This window comes from Patagioenas fasciata, chromosome 7, assembly GCF_037038585.1.
Source record: "Patagioenas fasciata isolate bPatFas1 chromosome 7, bPatFas1.hap1, whole genome shotgun sequence".
NCBI lineage: Eukaryota > Metazoa > Chordata > Aves > Columbiformes > Columbidae > Patagioenas > Patagioenas fasciata.
This window is the reverse complement of record NC_092526.1, coordinates 30,157,881-30,171,659: the sequence shown is the minus strand read 5'-3', so window position 1 is coordinate 30,171,659 and position 13,779 is coordinate 30,157,881. Positions and strand designations below refer to the sequence as shown.

Below are 13,779 nucleotides of genomic sequence, written 5' to 3'. Positions count from 1 at the left end.
TCCATTTCTTTGTTCTTGATACTAATTGGTAATTGACTAAAAATCAACCAACCAACAAACTCAACAAAACAAAAGATGTGAACTAAAGAAGAGAGCTTCCATCTTTCAAACACAAAGGCAGCAAAAGGAAATGCTTTGTATTTGTAAGATTTTCTCTTTGTGCTAACAAGGCTTTGATAAAAGCTATCACTAGGGCATATTTTTAAGCATGAAGATCAGCCTGTACCTTAAATTGGACATTAATTTTTCTGTAAAGATCATTTAATAGAGGAAGGAATGTATGCCAAACATTACCAAAATTTGTAGAGCTAAAGAGCTAGCCCTGTACTATTTTTTGTTCTGTTTTACAAACAGTAGCCACATTTGTCTGTATCAAACATAAATCTTAGTAGCAAAATAATGTGCTCTGACAAGCAGTTATAAACATGTGCTTAAATATCTACATTTCTTTGCAAATTGCTCTTTCTACAACACTGCTCGGATTTAAATCTCTGTACCGTCTTCTATAATATATGGTTTTGTAATTTCAAAAAGAATAGCTAAGAATGGTATTTCTTTTTTATTACATAAAATGTAATGTCACATAAACATATCTGCAGTAAATTCTCTGATGAGAATGTAATTTTTTCAAATCAAAACTGTAAGGATAGAGAATTGAGAATACTGGATTTTAAGCAGCATTTTCAAAGCTGATAAATGAACTAAATTGCAGGCAAGATTAAGCTTGCAAAGAGGAACTGCATCTTGGTTTTAGTATACAACCCTCACCCCGTTCTTTGAAATACAGTAAGAGTCAGGAAGAGTAGAAAAAATGTAGACCTACCCTCAGACAGTGATTCAATTGTTCAAATAAGATAAATTTCTCTTCTGTCAAACTCTTATACCAATATTACAGAGTGAATTAGAGTTTAAACACCAGGAGGAATACAGGGTATCATATCTAGCCATTAATAAAACATTATCCTTAGAGAACTAGGTTTTATTAATACTTATTAAAATTAATACCAGCAAAAAAACTTTCCTGTCTGTCCCGTATTATCAGTCAAGACACATCAAAAACAGGTTCTTTTTGGGGAGAAAACGAAGTCCCAAAGGGGAGGGTGGGGGGGGAAGTTAGCTGAAATCTAAGTATACTGTTTATTAATTTAAGATGCATTAATTCAGACAGCTGTCCTGATCAGCAAATATTTTCCAGAGACTATTGCCAATAGTATTAAGTATCAGCTCAACAATTGGAAGGAAATTGACCAAAATGGCAAGACTTTTCTGAGGACATTTTCTGTAAAGATTTTATTTTGCAGTCATAATCTAGAACATACAAGGTTACTGACTGGAGATGTAGATGAAGATTGTTTTGCATCACTGACTGACATGCTCTATTTCCAACCCTTCCAACAGTGAAAAAGAGAACACAAGGCAGTAATAGAGCTCTCTTAGGGAAAAATTAATAAGATCTCTGCTGCTTGAATAAGTTAATACATTGCTTAGCCATTTACAGGTCTTCAATTTTTTTTCAATTATTTTTACTTTTTGATTTATCGAGAAAGAAATGACTTTTTTTTTCCTGTCTTTCTGCAAGAAATATTTTCCTTTTTGTCCACCTATTTTGCAACATCACATCCGCTATTAGCTCACAGACACAACCCTCAAAGATAAGCAAAGCTTCATAGATATTTTCTTTGCCATATGATCTTCCAAATGCAGTCCTGAATTTCAGATCCAATTGCAGGTTTATTGCTTGTGGAAGGAGGTGGAGAATAAGAAATCTGAGAAGATCTGGAGAGAGACATGGAATAGGGGAGGGGAGCCAAGAAAGAGCAGCCTGAAGAATCACATTTCCTTGCTGCTGCTTTTCTTGAGGCTGGGACCAATGACAGCCTTATGAAGCAGTTCTGTCCGATTTTCATAGAATCACAGAACAGTTCGGGTTGGAAAGGACCTTCAAAACTCATCACCCCTGTCCAACCCCTGCCATGAGCAGGGACATCTTCACCCAGACCAGGTTGCTCAGAGCTCCGTCCAGCCTGGGCTGGGATGTCTCCAGGGATGGGGCATCCACCACCTGTCTGAGCAACCTGAGTCAGTGTTTCACCACCCTCATTGTAAAAAATTTCTCTCTCATATCTTGCCCGCATGTCCACTGTATTAGTTTAAAACCATCACACCTTGCCCTATTGCAACAGGCCCTGCTAAAAAGTCGGTCCCCATCTTATAGGAGACACAAACTTGCTGGCTCATCCACTGCATTTCTTCACCCAAAAGACCTGTCAAGATGACCAGGGTGCAGGAATGTTCTGCAGAGCAGAGGCTGGCATGGGAAGCCACTGAAGGTGTTGCAGATGGGTCTGGCAGGGGCAGGCAGAGACTGACGACCATCCTCTGTTTAAGATAATGCTCTCTGCCATTCGAGACTGGGAATTGTTAAATTTACAACAGGATCTGACTACCACACTACAAAATATAATCATATCACTGGTAAATACAAAATGTCCTTATTGTTATAAAAAGAAAAAAAAAAAAAGAAAAAAGAAAGGACAAATAATTGAAAATACTTAATGGTTTCCAAAGGGGCTAAATCAATAGGAGCAAGAGAGAGGCACCTCAAGCTTCTATCAGCCAAAACCTCACTGGATACAGCACATTCCCCATGGCAACAGCTGTGCTCAGTGGGCAAAAGAAAGACTTGTTCTTTTACTGGGAAAATGTTTTGGGTCCTTCCTTGGGGCAGGAGCCAACCCACACTGTCCAGAAATTCTGCTGGTAGACAGGCAGCCTCCAGTATGCAAACCTCAGAAGCATTTGGTAAATGGCTAAAGAGAACTGCTTTCAGACAGATGAAAATAATGGGAAAATTGCAGTAAAATCTACATGAAATGATTATTTCAGATACATGTTGACAGTAAAACTTCAGTTTTATCTCAGACTTGTTTGAAGCAGGTTGTTTTTTTTTTTTTTTGCCTGCTCTCACCTCTCTGATACACATGATGAGTATACAGAGAAAAAAATAAAAGCAACTGGTATACCATAAGACTTTATGCTGTCTTTTGAGTGTTCACTTTGCAAACAAACCATAATTACGTCACAACAACTTCTTAGGGCCAGAACATAATCTCATTCAATTGTTGAATTCAGCAATAATATCAGAGTATACTAAATTTCATCTGTATATATGAGGACTTAATCTGGAAAATCTGCCAGGCTTTTGAATGCTTTCAACTCATGTTACTGAAACCATCACCCCTAATTCCAAATTACAATCTAACTCTGTTCACAGTTGCTCCCCATTTGCACTCGCATAAATATGTTGACTTAAGTGGAATGTTTTTGTATAATAGCTCAGCCTAGCAATTTCAATCATTTGTTCTTATCTCAACATGGAGATGTGCCTCTGGAAGATACAAGCTAAGCAGTGTGACTGGTGTGAAGAGCAAATTGTAAATGCAAGTACTTTTTGAAAGTTGTACCATGAAACAGTCATTTTAACTCAAGAAGGAGTTGTTTCATGTTTTCTCAATTAAAAAGAGGAGGTCTACATTTCAAACATGTCAAGACTGTATCAGATCCTGTTTCTGAAGAAGAGCAAATGCTCTAGATACTCTGCTGAGGTCCCTTCTGACCCCACATATGTGATACTCTAAGTTTTGTGCTGGGAGGTTCCTTTTGGAGCAGGTAAAGACAAAAGGAAGGATTAGGAGTCACACAGATGACCCTCAGTTGTTAAGGGGTGTAAAGTCTGGAGGTGCTAGAAAGGGAAAATAATTAGTTTACTCAGTTCAATGTCCAAATAACATGTCAGATGAAAGGACCTTTCCAACTTCTCTTTCCTCATTGACTTTGATTCCTTTATATTTGAGCAGTTCATAGAGAGACTTACAAGGAGAACTGCACACCTATTGACAGCTGAGATTTGAATTATTAAGGTGAACTGAAATGAAATGCCCTTGTTTCCTGCACCAGTGAACATCCCAAATGTGGCATCTCTTTTATTAGCGATGAAACTACCATTCTCTCCATTCCAGACTTTTCTGAATGTTCAAGACAGTCATTTCAATGGCAGCCAAGGACACTGAATACATTGTATTTCAGAGACAAACTTCTGTTGTGACTGTTCCATCGTATTTCTGTCCTGGAAAATTAGAATGCCACAACCCATACTGAAATTAATAAAATGCCTATTATAATACTGATGTAATTTGCTATGAAATCACCACAAGATTTGCCATTATATCTGTCTGAATTTATTACAAGTGCCTTGGTATGAATCTATCCTATTGCATCAACAGAACATTCTATTTTTTCTTCACTAGTAAGTGTTTTTTGTATATCTGTACTGTCCTGTAAAAAATAACATTTATGTATTCAATTTATCCTGCAAAGTCAGAGGCATCAGAACAGATCAACAATACATTTTTCAAGAGATTATCTAACATGAAAAAGTCAAAGATTATTTCAGTAGAAAAAACCTCTCATATTTGGAATCTGTGTAAGACAGCAATGAGGACAGCAAATTCTATATATTCTACTCTATAGCTCAGCATACTGTACTGCAAAGTAATTATAAGTGCATTACCAAGCCTACTTTTACTAAATTTTTCTACATCATTCTAGTCTGTAAAACTGACTCAGTTTCAGTCAGATGGAACTGATAAAATCAATCTTCTCCCCTCTTGAAAGAACCTCTTCTATATTATTGATTATAGATGCAAAACTTATCATCAATAATTAGTAACTTTAGGGGAGAAAAAGGACAAGAATCCATCTGAGAATTCCAAATGAACTGCTTTAGCGCTTAACAGTACTTGTTATCTAAAAAAAGTTTATTCCTCTGTTTTGCTTTTTTAACCTATCATCTGTTGGCAAAAAGCAAATGTATAACAAATATGGTCAAACAATAACTAGGATTAATTTTAAGCAATTTCACAATTTCATTCTTCATAACAGTCAAATGAAACATTATAACAAGCCAAATACTGTAATAGAAGAAAACCTCTTTTTACATTTTTATCGTTTCTGTCCTTCATGAAAAGTACTTGTGATCCTCTCAGAGCCCCAAAGGGGATTCCTAACTGACACAGCTTTGAAAAGTAATCAGGTATCGCTTTTTAAAAAGAGGTTTTAAATCAATGAAAAGCAAGGCAGGCTGCCACTTTTCCTGCAATCCCAAATGGACAATGTTCCATTAAACACTCCTCCCTCAGCTTCAGTTCATTCTGAACTTAAATAAAAGCCTTGGTTGTGAAACTTCAGGGACTGCATCTTATTCGAAAATGGCAAGCAGTTCCTCACTCCAGTGAGATGGGATCAAAGAAAACAGGATAAAAGATACAGCCAATTACACCATTGCTCTAAGCTGTTCAATAAATCAGCAGCTCTGTATATATGATACTTGAAGAACTTCTGTTTCAAACTATTTGTAAGAATTCATCCCCATTTAGTCTATATCTTGCAAGTAATTGTAGCAGTTGCTGTTGAAAACATGACCCTCTATGGTAATAAAAACCAGCCCAGCTATGTTACACATAACAGACTTAGCCAAAATAAAGCTGTTTTTTACCAGAAATGACTTTAATGACTTGATGAACGTGGTTATTTTGTAACTATTTTCATTTATTTGTAATACATTTTGACTTTATTATAAGTGCATCCTAAATTATTCCAAGCAGAAATTAAGACAAACTATATCTTTCTGATTTAGTCAAAACTGAATCCTCCAGGCTTTATCTGCAACTGCCAAGATGCACAGAGGAAAATCTACTTTCCATGCAACAAGCAGCTCCAATGCCACATTAGCACCCTTTTTAAGAGCTCAGTTTCCCTAATACTGTTTGAAAATGTAGTTTACATACTTTTTTTGAGTGTTCTTATAATATTAAGAATATTTCTCTTTGGACTCTTTTGATTTTGACATCAGAGAAAGCCTTGACTTCCTGTTGCCTGGAGATTCTACCAGCGTTGTCCTAAGCAGCAATATAACTGAAGTTAAACACTTCTCTATAACAAAGAAAAAACTCAAGAAAACGCAGTCCAAGTATAATTAAAAAAAAAAAAAAAAAAAGAAAGGGAAATCATTAAAAGGGAGTTAGAAATCCTCAACAACTCCATTTGTATTGTGAAGGTCCTTGATATTGTCCTACTGTTTTGACATCAGTTCAACACCTGGTTTCAAAACCTTCCTGGATTGATTTTTCTATTTAGCACAACAGCACATAAGACCGTGACCTGAGTAGGCAAATAACTTTTCCAGATACTTGTTTCACATCTAATTCTCAGAAACTATTCTTGCAACTCTTCATGTTTTTTGAAAAGAAGTGTTTAATTTAAAATACTTCTTCACCCCCAAATTTTGCAAGAACATTAGGTGAAAATGGGACTATTACCTTTCATCATTACATTCAACAGGAGTTCTAGCTGTAATGGAAAAATTTTATGTCCTTTGACTTTCTTATAAAATGGTATTTATGGAACTTATGCACACTGTGTAGTTTCTTTTTCCATTAGCTTTCTTATATTGTCTACATGACTATAGTTTCTAAATACTTAACAAACTGAAAAGATACAAAAAAACTTTGCTGTACTTAAAAAAGGAGGAAAAAAACAAACATTTATTCACCACAAAATTAAATTCATGCCTGTCTTAACTATTTCTAGAAATTCCTCATTGTATTTGAGCCATCTCACCGAATTTTCTATTTCAACAGAGAAGAAAATTGTGATTTTTAGTTACAATGATTGTCTGCCTGCAGTTTTTGGACAGTGCTATGCAGGACTGACAAAGCTCTTCCACATGCTAAAATAGTACTTTACAACAGGATATGGTAGCTTAAGGAAAACTAACTGGAAAAAAAAAAAAAAAAAAAAAAAAAAAAAAAAAAAACAAAAAACGTTTAGCAAAAGCCTGAAGAAATTTGCTATTGCATTAGAACTGTTTCTTGCCTTATGATTCTGGTGCTTAAATTTCTAGTAGTTTGAATACGGGGGAAAAAAGTCAGCAGTATTGCATGAGTAGCCAAAATCAGCATATGGTGATTGCTTAGACATTTAATTCCCCGATGTGTGTTTTGGTCCTTGAGGATGAAAGAGCTCTGAGCATTGTTTTAATGGATGATGATTCTCAGAGGCTGTGGTTGACTTTTGCTTTGAACATTAGATGGAGAATGTGACCTGTTTTGTGAGTTGACTGTGGGAATCCCACAGTGGTCATCCTACAGAGTCCTCCCCGCCAGAGTAACAAAATCTCGGCCTCAAGGCAGGGGATTTTTTTAACATTTTGTCATTGTTGACACTCTACTATAAAGCTGAAGAAATACTTGGATTTTCAAAACACTAACCTTTCAGACTAGTCAGCTTATTGTCCTTAGACCATTATAGTTATAATAATATCACTACACAAAATATATGACACATATAGCTTTGCTTCCTGTTAGGTGAACACTGCTAGATAAATGCATTTAAATAAATTTGTTTTACTAGAGGCACCTTTTCAGCATTTAAGGTTTGAAGAGGACTGCAATAGTAATCTTTCTGGTGGAAAGACACTTCGTTGGCAAACACAGAGCTCCATAAAATGAGTAGAAAATTGAATACTTATACTGATTTGACTCTCTTCACCTAAAGCAACATAGCAGGACGGTAAGCATTCTGTTCTGCCTCTCCACATCAAAACATTAGAGCCAAGCCCATTTAATTGGAACAAGAAGAAGGTTTTTTTTCCCCTGAAAAACCTTCAGCCTCAGTGCACAAGTTAATCTGCCTTCATTCCAATTTTCTGACAAGAGCCATTGGATTTATTTCCCTGGATTACAGTAGTGCACTACTTTTCTAGGCAGATAATAGCACAATCATTAGATAAACCAACCTCCTCATTTATCAACATCTTATTTGGGTAAGTCTGAAAATAAGTATCTTAAGATCCAAGGAAAAAATTGTAGTACTTATATGTATAGAGAAAATATATGCCTCTTATACCCTTGACAGCAATATGGTAACAGTTTTGTTTCAGACCTCTATCTAATAAAACTTCCAAAGCTTAGGGAAACTCTAAAAGCTTTAAAGTTTAGCTGGCCTCAGGTGCTTAGGACAGAAAGAGTTATCAAGAATATCTGTGTTTAAAATTATCTCCTCCACCTTGTGTAACAGAAAACCAAAAAGAGAACCTTGCCACAGGTGAGCATGATGTCTAAACATCTGCACACACTGACTCAATTGCAGAGGCTGCTATTGTGTGCTACCAGGCAATAGAAATGTCACAAATTACAACTGGATTCATGATAGGTTAGGGGGCAAGAAGCAGGAGAGAATACTTCATTACATCCCAGAGTAATAAAATACTTGAGTAATAAAACAGATCATGTAACTTTTCACCCTGCCTTTTCCATCATTGTTGCCACAATTACCACCACATTTTCTACTGCTGCATCAAACAAATGATGCATTTGCACATCTCTTTACATCAGTTTCTCTGCTACAGGAAAATAAGTTTTTTTTAAATATTAGCTAAAGTTTCACCACCCTGACTATTAATGACAACATATGACAAAATGCACAAATATTGAAAATACACCAAAGCCCAGCCAAGCCCAAGCTTAGTATCTGAGATGCACTCAGAAGAGGCAGGCTGAGACTAGGTATGTGTCATTTTTGCTTAACTCTTCCAGTGCCATGTTGGCGCTGCTCTCACCAAGACCTTGCTGCCTCCTCCACTCCCTCTCCAGTTCTCCAGCGTAAGCCACAGACACGCAGTGACAGGGCAGACAGTGACACTCGGAGGGAGATTTTGATTAATCTGCAGCTGCTCTGGGCTCATCAACAGACAGAACAAATGTAATTGAGGATTCCACTGTTTCTGTCAGCATTGGGAATTTCCAGGGAAACTCGTATCCATACTGACACATCCAAGGACATCAATCTTGCAATGGAAGGTTCAACTCACGAAGGAAAAGGTGATACTAATGAAGTAGCAGAGTCCAGAACTCAAGCTCCTAATAACTTTGATTTTTGTACTCATGCTGAATTCAGGACACTTTGCAAGACTACTTATTTCACTGAATCAAGAAAACCAGATTCTTAGCCCACTGGTTGATGTGGCTCTTACACTTGCATGAGAGCGATCACCACCAGGAGATCAAACAATGTTTGTTTGGTTTAAAACTTTTTTATAAAAAATTTTCAGAAGATAACCATGAAAACATACGTCAAGTGGGAAGCAGCAGAAGAGAGTGAAGGAAGAAATATGTCTGCACAAAGTATGAACAACACCTTTCTTACTTAAAAATGAAAAGTCCACGATAAATTTATAAATTAAAGTATTTAAGAGTATTCATTTGCAAACAATAACTTTATCACATATAGCTCTACAACAGCAGAAAAGGAACTTAGGGATCCCTGGATGGGATTCGGCTTTTCTATTGTGTATCTGCAGCTCAGCTAATCTTGCAGGATGCTCTTGTATACACTGTAAAGAATTAGGAGTCAGCATAGCTCTCTAAAGCTAAGAGCCAGAAAATCTGTTCTTTTAGGTTCTGTGTTTCATTCTCTGCAGAGGTAGATCAAACACATTTCAAACCAAACATCCTTTCTATCTTCACTGCTAGTGATTTTGAAAACATGTGTCACAGGAGTGTGGGTGGAAGCTTTCACCATAGCAAGCTGCAAAGTCAGAAGTACCATCTTCCTGAGTCCTCCTCCCCAAGAGCATTCTGAAAGAATGCTTAAAAATGTGCATTTTGGGATCAGTTCTACATCCTGGAGGAGACAGTCAGTCTTCCTCTCTTGCCAGTTAAATCTCTAAGTAATTGCTCATGTGTTAAATGAAACCAGAAACAGGTTTCATTCACTAGAGGAAGGGTAATCATTTACTTATCATCTGTTTTTAAGAAAATTGTAAAGTGTAACAGGAAATGGAAAATATTTTCTAGTCTTCGAATTTTAATACCAGTTAGTGATTATTTAACTCACTGGATGTTAAGTATTAGAAAATCAAATATTTTGTTTTTCAAACAGTAACTCATACTGATAACAGTCCTTCAATGGGACATTTCCCTCCACACACTAGAAATCGGGAATTTGATTTTGTTACGTTTACTCTTCTAATACTGTACAGAGAGAAGGAGAAAGTAAAGGCAACTTCATTAAATGTTTACAAATCCAGCCCAAACTGTCACTTATTATCTATCAGCCAGTCTGAGCACCTTTTTTTTTCCCTTTTCTAACATCGTTTGGCTATTTGACTACAGTTCCCTTTCCACCTGAATGAGCTTTCATGCCTTTCTGACATGTGAGTTATAACTTACAGTCATCTTTCTTTGCTAGCTACAGGTATTAATGCAGCAAAATACCAATAAACATGATTCCGAAAATAAAAGATGAGAGGTACATACTGTATCAGTCTACCACCTATTTGTTTTTATTTCACAGGATAATCTCCCCTGTGTCACAGCCATCCAAAGACATGAAACTCAAAACAGGAGTATGAGAGCGTCAGTCTTTGGCTGAATGAATGTGCCCTGTGCCAGCACAACTCCCCATCTCAGTCAGGCCTCGGTGCAGCACTGTGTGGGCATTTTGCATACATATAGAGCAGAGCCACGAAAAAAAAAGCAAGAGTAAACAAACTAAGAGGGCAGAACTGCTTGGGCCACTAAGTAGGACAAGAGACATGTGTTCAGTTCTTTCCCAAAGACAACAGAGTTCGCCTCTCTGCACCTCAGTCTGAATTCGTAAAACAGAGCAACAGGACTTCTTATTTCCCGTATGATCTCAGATGATCCACCAGAAAGAAATTCAGATACATTCAGTAAGAGGTGTTGGGAGCAGATAACCATTCTGGGCAGAAAAAAAACAAAGGAGGATGCAAAACGTTCTTCCGTAGAAACTGAAACAGTGATCCTGACCAAGAGCCCATCTGCCCCTCTAACTCTGTTTTCAGCACAGCTGAACAATGCTAAGGGTAAAGTAAAACAAGGGCAAACATATATGACTGCTTCCCTTTCATATACACTCAGCTTCCAACTACTTGCAGCTCAGATGACTTCCTTTTCATTAGTAATCATTCATTTTAAATTTAATGTTTAATTGTTAATTAATCCTTTTAATTGTTAATTATTTGACAAGTACCACTTAGGCTGTTAATTCTTGTTTATAATTCATATACAATAAAAAAGTCACTACTCCTACCTGTCAGCAATATTTAGCAGCAAATTCTTTGTAAGGCCAAATACCTGAGCATTTTAAAGTATTTTTCATATAAAATATTCAGTTGTATTGTTTTGTTGAGTGTCTCCTATCACAGTTCTGCTCTAATTATTTTTAATTTGATTTAGAATTTATTTTGAAGCTCTAGATGTCAACTATCAGCTTTAAAAAACAAACTAAAAACCCCCAACAAACCAGAAATTTTGGTTTAAACTGATTAGAAGTGGTCCCAGTAACCATTTTTCTGTGCTTTATCATAAGTTGATAAAAAATGTTGGTAATTCAGGCTTAGCAGCAGAACCATGACTGCTAGATTGCTTAGTAAGACACAGACAAGTGTTTTGGAAAAATAAGTAATTTTGAGCTTCATAATTGTATGGACTTTGATGTGGTACACTGTTAGAAATAGAACTAATGTTTGGGAGGTTAACTGTAACTACTAATGCATAACCAATGTGAGAGGATATACCCAACTGGTGGTGTTCTATTAATCGTGTAGGATTGTTAACGCTTTTGGCTCGCACATGGTTCAGTCAAGTGAAGCTTTCATTTTCACGTTTTCTTTCTCTATTCACCTAGACCAACTTCTACCCCAAATCATTTCTCTGCTGTAGCACAATGTTACTCCATAATTCCATTTTACTCCAGAGGCAGATGCATTTTCCAACTAAAAAAATATCAAACATGTTTGTAAAGTATTTGGGGCTGAATTCAAAACAGGAAACTAACTTCTGTGTTCTGTAAACAAAGTCTTGGAGGCTCACTTTCCCTGGCAGTTAGAAACATTTTGGTCTTAATTCCACTAGTATATTTGGTTTACCTCTAAAGTTTAGCTATACAATAAAATCTGAGCCTTAAGAGGATCATCTAATTCTAGTGTAGGAGTGCAAGATGTTCAACTTCATTTGTTCTGGCCAGGCAGAACAGCAAGCTCCAGAATTTACTAGAAATGAAAGAAAAGGTAACAAAAAAATACACACATTCTAAAAAAAAACCAAACAAAGAGACACCCCCCCAAAAAAAAAGAAAACAAACAAAAAAACAACCAACACACCCAATCAAGCAAACAAAACCAAAAAAAAAAAAAAAACAAAACACCACACACCAAACCAACAACAATTTATAAAGGCTAAGATATTTTTCTAATATCTTTCATTCTAAAATAGTAGAGGTCTTTTTTTCCCCATCATAATCCGTGTACTATATCACACAATTTTCCTTTATCATCGTCTAGATAACATCTGCCAAAGAACTACTAAAAACAAGTAATTTGTAATAATTCCTAACAATAAAGCCATTCATTCTTAAAATTGTAATGCTCCTCACTTATTATTTACTTAATTTTTCTGTATTTCTAGGAAAATTTTGTTCGAGAGGTCAGTTTTTGGCAAAGAGCCTAAGTCAGGGTTGTGCTGACAGATGGCAGAGAGAAATCTGTAGTTCAGGCTTCCGAAGATGCAGCTACTGCTGTGCAATAGACAAGTAGTCTGCCTGAATATATAGAGATATTGAATCCTTTTATATACATATATATATACACATACATAAAAATGCATATAAATGTATATAGAGTCAATCCAGATAACTGGTGTTTGACACAAGTGACACGGAGCAGACGTGGGCCTCTCTGCAGAGCTGATGTGGTGACAAAAAGCTGTCTCCCAGCACCCAGAACATCCTCCTGACATCTGCACGTGGATCAGGACAGGACAGACCATGCTCACATACCCCAGGGACACTTGGGGTCCAGTGTGAGCAAGAGTATGCAAATGACCTGAATACAAGGTTTAGAAAGATATAAAGTCACTGTTGTGTACTAGGATTTCTATGGATTAATATGATGCGTTCACAAAGGTTAAACAAAACAAATGCTAAAAAAAATCAAAAAATTAAAAATATCTATATATTTGAAATATTTGGACCCGTGTTCTTTAATCAGGAATCTTCCCAAGACAGTTACACTACAGAAAAGTACAAGATTCAAAAGCATAAGAAAAATCACCAGCTGCCTACACCATCCTCATTTATGTTTTTTTCAAGTATTAGAAAACCAGAGCTTATTTGCTTTTGCGTGGCTTTTGTTTGTTTTTACTATTAACACAAAACACTTCATACAAAGCTATGTACTAACTCTGTTAGTAGCCATTTCTTGTCACCAAAAATATACTATTTGGTCAAGCTCCCAGAAAGGGTCTTTGTGAAGTTATAGAACTGGTGTTAAGAGTAATAATTCATGCCTGTCTGCCACCTGGAATTCAGACATTTAATAAATATTTGCAGCATGTTTATAACTGGCTCTTTTTAATGATAGTTACTTTGCAAATATCTTGTTGGTAACTCTTTGTACCTGAAGTTCATTAACTATGATCCAAGGTAAATGGAAATCCTTCTGACCCAAGGGGGAAAAATGTGTAAGTATTCTCCAGAGAGGAAAAATAACTCCTGACTTAAAATACTGTCTACAGGCTAATCGACTTGCTTTCCCCAAACAGATATTTTTCCCCTAGTGCTTTCCTCCTACCATTTAATCCATTTCTGTTAGAAGAACCTTTGAGCAGTAAAGGTCATTCAGCCCACTCCTGTCCAACC

At 36.4% G+C, this 13,779-nt stretch overlaps 1 protein-coding gene across 1 annotated transcript in view; it reads right to left on the bottom strand.

The window, feature by feature from the left end:
* The window catches only part of LOC136103420 (baculoviral IAP repeat-containing protein 5.1-like), a 163,581-nt gene that overhangs the window by 17,236 nt on the left and 132,566 nt on the right, over positions 1 to 13,779 (bottom strand). The gene's annotated exons all lie outside the window — the stretch shown is intronic.